General features: G+C 44.3%; 1 non-coding gene and 1 pseudogene across 1 annotated transcript; both read left to right on the forward strand.

The window, feature by feature from the left end:
• Positions 1–6871: 6871 nt before the first annotated feature.
• On the forward strand, positions 6872–7602 carry LOC145056626 (putative mitochondrial protein ymf1; annotated as a pseudogene).
• Positions 7603–10513: 2911 nt separating this feature from the next.
• On the forward strand, positions 10514–10586 carry TRNAK-UUU (transfer RNA lysine (anticodon UUU)). The gene has a single exon. It is a non-coding gene; the product is annotated as a tRNA-Lys (tRNA).
• The last annotated feature ends 270 nt before the right edge of the window (positions 10587–10856 follow it).

Here is a 10856-nt window from a genome sequence, read left to right on the forward strand (position 1 = left end):
TGATTTGTCCCCTGGACCTATTCTGATTCTGAATTATCCGTCGCTACGCTGTTCCCAAGGACTAGCAGAATCGAAATAGCGAAATTCTTGGGTCATCTCAATGGGTTCAGAAACCACACGTTTCTCTGGATCATCATAGCGTACTTCCACATATCCACTCAGAGGAAGGTCTTTTCGTAATGGATGACCCTCGAAACCATAATCTGTTGATATACGGCGTAGATCTGGATGATTGATGGAAGAAACACCAAACATATCCCAAACTTCTCGCTCCCACCGGCCGGCTGATGGAAATGGACTGACTACCGGGGATATTCGTGTTACTTCGTCTGCACTGGTTTGTACACGAATGTGTGAGTTATACCGAGTACTCAGTAAATTATAGACCACTTCAAATCTTCGTTTTCAAGAGGGATGATCAACTCCGCAAATATCGATCGAAACTTGAACCCTTGTATAGGTATGCAATTTAAGAAAGCACAACAATTGAAATGGGCAGTCCGTATTGGTATCAGAGCTATTCCCATGTTCCGATCTTTCCATTTTTTTTACCCATTTCTTGGGTAAAGTCTCCCAACTATATTTGAAAATGAATTTGTTATCCATAAAGATAAAGAAAGCTTTCCTGTAGTTCCGCTTCTTGCTCTAAAAATTAGGAAAGACTTGTCGGAAATCGCCAGTTGGCTTGGTCCGACCAAGAAAGGCATGGGACTCTTTGGGCATTGCTTGGGTCGAGTGAAGTAAAGACTGGCTACCTATAATATAAAGATCCCTCACTGCACACTTTAGATATAATGAAAACCTTTAGTTTAGGAGTCATTCAGGCTAGATCTAAAAAAAGAACATAGCCTTCGTATGATCCCTTTCTAGTACCCTATCTTGAGCAGGAAAGTGTTCAGTAGGAAAAGACTGGAAGAAATGGGATTCGAACCCATGCATGATGCAATCTTCTTGTATGTCGATTTAGCAAACCAATGCCTTAAGCCCTTGTGCTATCCCCCCATGATCAGATCAGATAGCCCTTTGGGCAACCAACCCATTTCGCTCTATCATTTCTTCTTTCTTTCCTAGCCTACTCAAAAACTATTTAGGAAGGGCTACCGTTATGTACGCAATTAATAAAGGATGCCGAATCATCCACCGAATCCTATGTTTCATCCTAGTTTATTTGATGTGTATACCTGTTTTTCAGTTGGCCTCATGTATATCTAGGCCAATGTGTCTTATTGGGCTTAGTATGTGCTTAGTTTCGGTTAATCCTTAGGCTCTTTTTGATTACGTAGAAACTTGGATTATTTTTAGCCTTTGTAATCGTAATCTAATTTCAATAATTTTTTCCATAGGTTAGTTTCTTTATTTTAGAGCTCGGGGAGTGTCTTGAGTTCTTTGTTTGGTTGCCTGGGGTAGGGTATGCCCCTTCATTTATGTTTACTTCGGGGGTTCTCCTCCATCGGTCAATGTATTCTTACTTACCGAAAAGAAAGACTAGTTAGGTACCGTAGGTAGAGCATATTACAACACTTCGGATAACCACTTGACATTGGCACCTTGGCCAGGTAGATCCGTCCCACTCTCCGGACCTCACCTCTGCTTTTTTGGAGTACGGGATGACTCGGATGGGCAGATAAAACAGAACCTGTTAGTTACGCCTTTAGGGGCCGCCACGTATAGCTTTAGTTTATGTTGTAGCATCGGTTATTGCTCTGGTTACGAATGACCCAATCTATCTATGGCAACCACCCCTACTTTTAGTAGATGGAGATGCGCACCTAGGAAAGCGCGGAATAGACCTACGTGTCGGCCAGTGCCGGGGCAGAGATAGGGACCATGAAAGCATGGGATTCAATCGAACCTTTTCGGACAATTCCTAACGCAGAAGAGGGATGCTAATAAGCTGACAGCTCAGGCATGGCTTCAATAGCGAAAGAAGTTCTTTCTGATTTGAATCAAGAAAGACAATGAATTTACGAGATCTTGATCCATTCAGTGCCTTCACTTGTGAACAACAGGGACCCATTCTGTTGATTGCTTCTCTACCCCAGCTCTAACAAACTGGTTTTTCTTTCTCACAGAATTAGGGAAATCATTAGATTCTTCTTCCTTCTTTCGGTAACATATACCGAGATAGGCTGGGAAATCCCCCTTCGATAGACAGGTGGCAACTTGACCTCTAAGTAAGGACATGAACGCCCGTGCCCAATCAAACACCACAATCATGAAAAGCACCTGAACCGAGACCTAAAGCTGAACCGCTGAAGGAACCTCTTTCCGTTGTTAAAGCAAGTACGCTTTTCAAGCTTTTTCCTTACTCTTACTAAAGCAGGCACACGCAAAACTCTCTATTTGGCTTTTCACTGAAACCAATACGTCTAAACATAAGGTAGGTGCTTTCACGACTCACTAAACGGGGGATCAAAATCTTTGCGCAGTAGAGGCGGAGGACGAAGCGAATGTAGAGGACACAGCATATCCAGGGAAGGAAGATGGACTGGACTCACTCTCATTCATGGCATGGGCAAAAGCAGCCCTAATGACTTTCAGTGAAGATATGCTTATACGGCGAAGTCAGTCACAAAGTCTATGTTCGTATGCTTTCACTCTAAGCCGACCATCCAAAAAGGATGTGCACAATTGATCATTGACCGCAGTCTTCTCTTTTCTCTCCCAATGTGGGGAACTTTTTTCGGTTTTTTTCTCTTCAGCACAACACTCAATGGTGATGCATGGCGTCATTACTGAATCCTTTCATTGACCTTTCTTTTCTATAACGAAAAAAGCCCTCCTCTCGGTGATGTGGGTGAGAAACCCAAATCAGAAAAGCTCAGCAAGCCAATGGCTCAACGGTTCTCACCACCCTCCTCTGGCGCAAACACCGTTTGCTGCGCTGCGCTCATCACGAGAAGCCGGGGAACTCTCTTGGGCGGACTTCAAGCGCGATGATAGTCAGTCTGAAGTTTTCTACTATGCCATCTTTATTAGTTCAAAGACCGGGCTTGGGGGTTGGTCTCAGTGGTCAATGAAAATGTACTAGTGTGCTGTCTTAACATGCAGAAATTTTATTAGACTGCTAGCTTTACCAGCGGTAGGAGGGTGAAAAGACGGTGCATGAGCGAAGTAGGATCCTCTTTTTTTGTATCCCATCGACGATATTCTTTGGTTTTGGTACATAACAATTTGCATAAGCAAAGTCGAATATTTGTTACAAATCTAGATCCTGCACTCTCATCTCTAGTCTCTAGCTATCATCTTAGTATATTAGTCAAGCTATATCTTGTACTTTCTTGGGCCTAACTAAGAAAAGAGAACAAGAAAAGCAAAAGCAAATACGACTTTCAGCCAGGCTGCTTCATTCAAGTCTAGGACTTAGGCAAGACTTATAAATCGAGCAGTTATAAAGCAGTTTAATCGCATTTATCGTCTCTCACTTAGCTCTGATCTGGTGTCGTCGCTCACAGTCCAAGAAGAGTAGTCCTTTCATTGGCTAGCGGGATTACGCTTAATGGGATAGACCGATCATCGCTTCCTTCCTCTACTAGTTCTGGAGTCAAGCCAGCAAAGAAGTAGACTCCTTCCTTTTTCACTGGCTAGCATCATAGGGATATTCGACGTTTAATGAGATAGTCTAGTTCTAGACTAAAGCTAGCAAAAAACAAGACTGAGGTCGATAGGGGCATTACTAGTAATTGCTAAGGTGCTTTATTAAGTATTTTCCATGCTCCTCTCCAGTCTCTTTCCAGCCTTTGTGATTTCATATACTATTCCCGTATGCCATATCTCTTATTCAATCTTGCTATACGTCCAAGCTCGGTAGTTGGAAGCAGAACTGAGACTGGATGTGACTGAAGGAAAAGGGAGATAGGTGTGATAGGAGGGCACGGTTAAACAGGTAAGCGAAGGCTCTCTCTCTCGCTCTGTGGTCTTGTGTGAACTCCTTTCCGCCCATTATTGATCTTCACTCTAAGTGAGCAGGTCAAAGCAGTTGAGGTGATAGCAATAGTAAGCAGGGAAGCAGAAGCAAAAGGTCTTCAAAGAACTTTTGTGTAATAAAGCTTCTTGGTCTCATTTCATTGGTCTCTAAGGCAAAGTCTCGCTTAATCGTTCATCGATCTTTTTCTGTAAGGCCTCGGGCCCCACGAATTCCGATTTCTGTTTTTGTTTGTATTAAAGTGTTGGTAGCTTCTAGCCTCGAGCTGGAAAGTCTCATCGGCGGGGGTACTATAGATATATCATAACTCTCTAATTGAGACTCAATCTATACAATCAATCAATCAGTATGTGCAATATACCGGTCTTTGCGATATGCTCTATCAAATAGATCACAGATCTTCCCGCTTAGCTGCACTGCTCTCTGAGCTCTTTTGTCCGCTATCGCTTCCTCTAGTACTAGCTCTGATCTCTCTTCAGCAGTTGCAGTACGATTCTTTAATTCATCTCCTGCCCTTTATAGTCGTAATCGCTAGAAACTCTATATCATTGGCAATTGGCATTGGCGTAATCTTTTTTCTCCTGTCAGAAGGGGGTCCTGTCGAAAGCAAGAAAAGGCATTGCAAATGGCGTGCCCTTACTCTAATTCTAAATAAAGCTCTTTTGCGCTCTTGGTCAGGCCTGTAACAAGTATCTAAAAAATCTTTTCTTTTCGGCCTATGGTTCGGTCAAAGCAATGACTTGAGTGAGTAAGGAAGTAGGACCTTTTTACCCCGACTGTGAGTTATTACTGACCCCTCTCTGTCTCTCCCCCGCGCTGTGAATGAAGTGAGTAATTCGTTGGTGCTTGCCCTTCAGTAAGTAGTTCGGATGGCTGGATACATGCTACGCTCTGCCACGCTTGCCTGACCGCGAGAAGCCTTAGGGTAAAATAATCTTGAACAGCAATTTGAGAGCATCTTTGGAATTGAAAGAAGGGGCTAACCTGACTTTCACTTTCATAAAAAGAGAAAACTGGACTTGCACTTTAAGAAATGGAATTGCGATGAGCCAGAAGTTAGAATCTCGCCTAACCACCTGTCTCCGTCTCCCGTAGTTCCCCCCAGAAACATCCGTTTGCCTACTTCTACTCTGGCCGGGGGTAACAGTCTTTTTGAGAACCAAGTGGCCCTTGAGGAAGACCTTCAAAAAACCCCTCTAACTCGGGGAAAGGAATTCAAGCCCATAAAATGAGTCAAGTCTATGATAGGTACCAATAGTCTTTATGGCGCTCTTACCCCTTATGCAAAGCACCAATGACTTCGGTCTTCTGAAAGGGGCTTAGGGCATATCATCAAAGAAAGAATCCCGAGGAAGGGGGTGAAGCTGAGGTTAGAAACGGTTTCTCCCGCTGTTGCTAGTTCTTCCGTTGTTGGTAGTTCCTCAGGTCGGGTTGTTTATTTTTCAGAGCTTTTTCAATTCTTTCAGAACCTTTCGTATGCGCCTATTGGAAGATTTGGGCTACCTCCTCTCTTTCCGATCTCATTCAGATAATAAGCCAGTCCGGTTTATTAGATAGTGAGTGGGTAAGAGAGGTGCTTGGTCTGTCTCCGAATGTGGGCCTAGAAGCATTAGCCGAGTCTCTGAATATTCCCGAGGGTTCTCAGGATAAAGACAGCCTTAAGGTGCTAACGGAGCTTCCACGGTCTCAGTCCATGAAGGTGCTTGCTTTATTGGTTGGCAGCTTGGTTATAGTCGTTATGAAGAATGAAGGAGCGACGAAGGAGCTCACTTCCACGACATGGGAAAGGATCATGGGATGAGGAAAAGAAAGAAAAGGTGCAAGGTGAGGAGATATCGAGAGGTAGAATAGGTGAAATGAGTTCAAAGGAATTAGTTAAGACACACTTCTTTAGCACAGGCCACGGAGTGAAGTTGGAAGGTTCAATGAACTACGCGAAGGGGAAATCTTGGGCGCTATTGTTGTCTATATACAAGTGGCGTAGGCGAAGCTGTGGCGACTCGTGGAGTAGACAGCGAGCTCCGCTTGAACAGAAAGCAGCAAGCTGCAAGCACTACTCCAAAAGCAGTGAGCTCCGCAACAAAAGCGAAGCGAGCCGCGGTAGCCTATTAAGTTTTTCAGCTGCATCGTACCGTACTATGGGAGGGGTCCGTACCTCCTTTAGATAGAGCCCCCCTGCTCCTAATGTAGAGCTAGAACTACTGCTACCGTGGAATCCGCGGTCACACATAAGTATCTCGCCTTCCAAAAAAAGTGGCTGCTAATTAGCACTAATGCTAATGGGGACCATCGATCAAGAAGGACTTCGGAGACTGCAATCGAATTGATCAAAAAAGAGAAATAGGGCCAACTCTTCTAGTTGCGCCTCTAACCTTACTACGCTACCCTGATAAAAGGTCGAATTCAGCAGGACTGCAGGCACGAAATGCCGATCAAATCCGTTAAAGGAAGCCTAATCAAAGCGGGCAAACAAGAAGATCTGACTGAGTTGATGATGGACCGGATCTCGAAAGGCGAGAGGCTTTCATAAAGACGTATGAGAAACGGAGGGTCGAGAGAGGCTTATTGCACGATCCACCCAACCGCTAATAAATGCTGCATAAGATAAGAGAGTGGGAGGCCGGCCCCCGCCCATCTGGAGGTGCACACCCATTTATGAACATATACAAAGGGCTAAAGAGAGAAGTCCATGGAGAACTACCAAATCCAATGACTTTGATTTGTTCGTACCATTCTGTCATCGATCACTGCTGGGTCGGTTGGTGAGTCACCCAAAAAAAGCATCGAGAAAGGTCAAGCATATATGTTTTATGAAATGATCAGCGATTTCATTTATGTTATGCCCTGCATCGTGTTCGTCTGTGTTTATTGAGCTTTCAGCGCCATGCGCTTTGCTTCGCTTTATAAAAGAGAGAGAGCCTTGTCTTGAGAGTGAAAAGAAAGGGAAAGCGATAGAAAGGATAGTCCCTCGCGCGTTCGCGAGAACTACTAGAAAATGGTGAGATCATTAGATCATTAGTGAAAGAAGGACCAACGACGATCCTATCCTAAAGGAGAAGAAGGAGTAGGAGGAGTCAGTTTTCTTTGAAGATCGAGGAATCAATCTCCCAATTATGCCATTCGGAAGAAGTCTTCTATAGAGGGAAAGCCTGTTACGAGTAAGTGGAGAGGAAAGATCTCCAGAGATTCTTATCTCATTCCATTCCAGTGGCTCAACCAGTAACCAATGGCGAAAACTAAAAAATCCATGGTTTCCCGGTAGAACCCTATTTCGCCCAAGTTGTTTCAGAACCGGAAAAAAGAAGCGGTTTTTCGCACAGCTTGCGCATAGTGCAGGTCCCACTTGTATATCGTATTTGGCCGAAGAAGCATCGGACAGGTTGGAGTTCTTACCTTCTTGGGATTCCATGGACCAAGATCTGCTTTTATTATATGGGCAATACCGATCTACTTTAGTAGATCATATGGATGTAGAAAAAGCTTCTCATTTTGATGAATTGGAAACATCTCTTTTCCATTTCTATTTACCCAGTTCATATCTTTGTTTCGTGTGTTCCCCGGAGGAATTCGATCTCTTCAATCTCGGGATACCACCTAAATAACTATAACTGCGGCCAGAGAGTCAAATAGGTCGGGAAGAAAGAGTCTGAGGTTGGGTTGGACGACATACATCTTGGTTGGTCCCACCACCACTGGGGATTGGACATATATAGAATCTTTCTTCTAAAAAAGTCTTATTATATATATATATATATATAATTTTATATTCTTATTTATTTAAATAGCTGCAAGACCACAAAACGGGGTGAAAAAAACCGTAAGCCCTTCTTTTAAGTTCCTCCCAGATACATGGCTTACATACCCGGCTCAACATTCTTGGAAAACAATCGAATCGAGGGTCCGGAGGAGAATTGGCCATTCAATCTTGTGAACTAATCGAGACCGAAATTGGAGAAAGAGATACGAACGGAAAGGAATAACCAATCGATGAAAGAACATGAAACCATTATGTTTCAATAGAGGTACGAGAAAGGGTTGGGGGCAATGAAGTAGGTGAAGTGGTTGGATTTTGCGAGCTGTTCCCACCACTGCTGGATGTGATTCCAAGAGCCGAACGAGAATGAATACCACACAGAAAAGTCAAGACCAGGCTCCCTAATGGAATGTTTAACCGATCCATTCCGGATCGACCGAATTGGTACGGAAGTTGTAACAAGGGAAAACCACGGAAAACACGACTTATTTGAATAACCCGGTGACCTACCAATTGTAGAAGTAGGATTTTTGGCAAGCAATAAGCACTTAAATAATACAATTCAAGTGTACCATCTTCTTTCTCATTTCGAGGAAAAGGTGCGGAAGGAAAAGGAAACAACGGAGGGATCCGAATCGGACCTAAATGGGAATGACATGAAAAGTCTTTTTCAAAACCTAGCATTAAGGGCGTTACGACGATATATGAGAGGAATGGAGAAAAACTCGTGATTGGTGTGGAGGGGAAGGTCTGTTTATAATATAGTTCAAGAAAGAGTCGTCTCATTTCCTTACTTCTTCGTTCTTTCTAATTCATTCACTTCAAGACTGGTTCTGAACGCCGCGTAACATCATCTTCAACCAACCTCCATCGTACCGGTGCGACCACTAAAGAATTGCTTATACACTAAACAGCTGCTTATATACGCTTACTAAAAGACTGACTTTTATTCATATTCAATTCATTAGGCCAGCGTGAAACTAAGAAAGATAGATGTGCCTAAGGCGTAAGCAAACTGTGCACGCTAAGAGAAGAGGAGAGATGTTCGCAATGACTACCACAAGAAAGCCGCCCCCTCTCTCTAAAAGGGCCCGTCACTTCGTTCGTACCTTCTTGGCTTAGGCTTGCAACTTCACTTACTTTATGGCCTTGCCGCCTTTTTATAGCAGAAGCTAAGCGCTTGAAAAGCGCGCTAAGAAAGGTTGCTTCTGTCGGCCTTTATGTGCAACAGTCCACCAGTAGCGGAAGATAGGGTTACCGTACATACAAGAGTCTTCCAGTTCTTACGGAAGCTCTTTCTTACCAGTCAAGTAGTACAACAGCTGTCTCTTATCTTATAGCCCGGCGCGGCGGGTCGCCTTTTTAATTCAGTAGATAGAAGAAAGTATTAGATAAGGAGTAGGTGAGTGAGTCCTCGCTGACCTGAGCGATTTCGATCACCTAGCAGGCCTTTTCTTTGGTAGGTAACATCGCCAAAGCGTATCATCAGATTTGACTACGAAGGAAGGAACTCGGCAGAAGATCGGTCTGCAAGAAAGGCCTACTTATCCATGGGTTCATTGACAAAACCGCCGTAGGAATGGAGACCTTTCAATAGAGCGGAGGCGAACTGATCAACGAGAAAGAGGCCCTACTCACTACAAAGGAATACACCACAAGATCGAACTGCACTCATGCCTCTCCCGCATCAAGTTGACCGCCAGACTGGAGCTTCGTAACATGTTGACGAAGACCTCCGAACTGAGGGTTCGGTCAGTACACGAGACTACTTTGTCTCCTCGGAAGAAGAATAGCCCCGCTCTCTAGCCGACTGATCCCGTTGATCAAACTGGGAGGGAACGTGTCATATTAGAGGTGAACGATCAGAGGTGTCCTCTAATCACTACGATGAGCTGGTCCCTCTTTTAGTAGACTCAGCTATGAATATTCATGAAAAAATGAATGCCTCTTTCACAGCTAACCCCATTTTCTTAATGCCGAGACTTTCTCTTTCGTCGAGCCCCGAGCTTGTGGTCCTCCTTTGAGTTTGGGTTCAATTGGATGAATCTGTCAAGTCAAGGTCAACGTACGTAGCAGCAAGGATGGTGCATTGCCTCTTTCTCGTTCTCGCTCGGGAGCCAAAACGAACACGCCTGCTACCTACTGTACTGGACCTTCGACCAGGCATTCTACCTTTGTCGAATCGGAACCAATACCACTGCATTGCGCTCGAACAGTTGAGCGGCCGCCGGCCCTTCCGTGCACAGATATAGATTCATTCTTCGTACCTGGTCCAGCCTCACAACCCTTCGCGGGTTGGTAAGAAGTCAGTCTTGTTTGGTAAGACGGAATTTTACAAAGAAAAGAGAGTGCTCGCCCCGGCCAACAAAGACCGTAATTACATAGATAACTGCTCCTCCCCTTCTCCGTCTTTAAGGCTTTAAGGCGAACCGTATGGCGGCTGGAAATAAAGACGACCTCACCTTCTCGTAGATGGTGTCAGTGAGAGCCATTTTAGTACCCCCCGTTGACCTTTTTTTGTAGATAGAATCTTCAATGAGTGGAAACAAGCAACCTTACTAAGCTAAGAAAGGTGCTTGTTGAGTAAGGCCGACTTTCTTCGAATGCTTGAGCGCTTCTTTCTCATATCGATCATTCAATATCCTTGACTTTTCAATAAGGGGCGCGTTAGCTAGGCCGTTTTCTTGCAGGAGTGCTAGCGCGCGCCCTTACGTTTTCTTCGCTTGCTCTGCAGTACGAGCCTCATACAAAGCCACGCCCCTTTAATATGATGAAGAGGGGCCGCCCTCTTTTCTTTTCCACACCAATCCTTATTTACTACTACATCTTTTTTGGGGTGTATAGCTCAGTTGGTAGAGCATTGGGCTTTTAACCTAATGGTCGCAGGTTCAAGTCCTGCTATACCCAAACCTAACTTGCACTATACTATGAGTAAGGATGCGTAGTAGCGCAAAGAGCACTCTTTGGCCTTTAGATTAGAGGCGCTTCGCCGTCTTTGATTGGATGGAAACATCTATCTAAAGTGTGCAGTGAAGGAGAAGAGTAAATAGTAGGGGAAAGAAGAAAATGGCACATTGACATTCATCTTCCTCTCGAAGGGCTTTGAGAAGAGGGGCAACAGTGAAGATACCGAGACCGTGTCTATGGGGTCTTAGTAAGTATCTGTTGCAAGCAAAT

The sequence above is a fragment of the Lactuca serriola genome, chromosome 6, assembly GCF_051521515.1.
Source record: "Lactuca serriola cultivar US96UC23 chromosome 6, Lser_US96UC23_V15, whole genome shotgun sequence".
Taxonomy (NCBI): domain Eukaryota; kingdom Viridiplantae; phylum Streptophyta; class Magnoliopsida; order Asterales; family Asteraceae; genus Lactuca; species Lactuca serriola.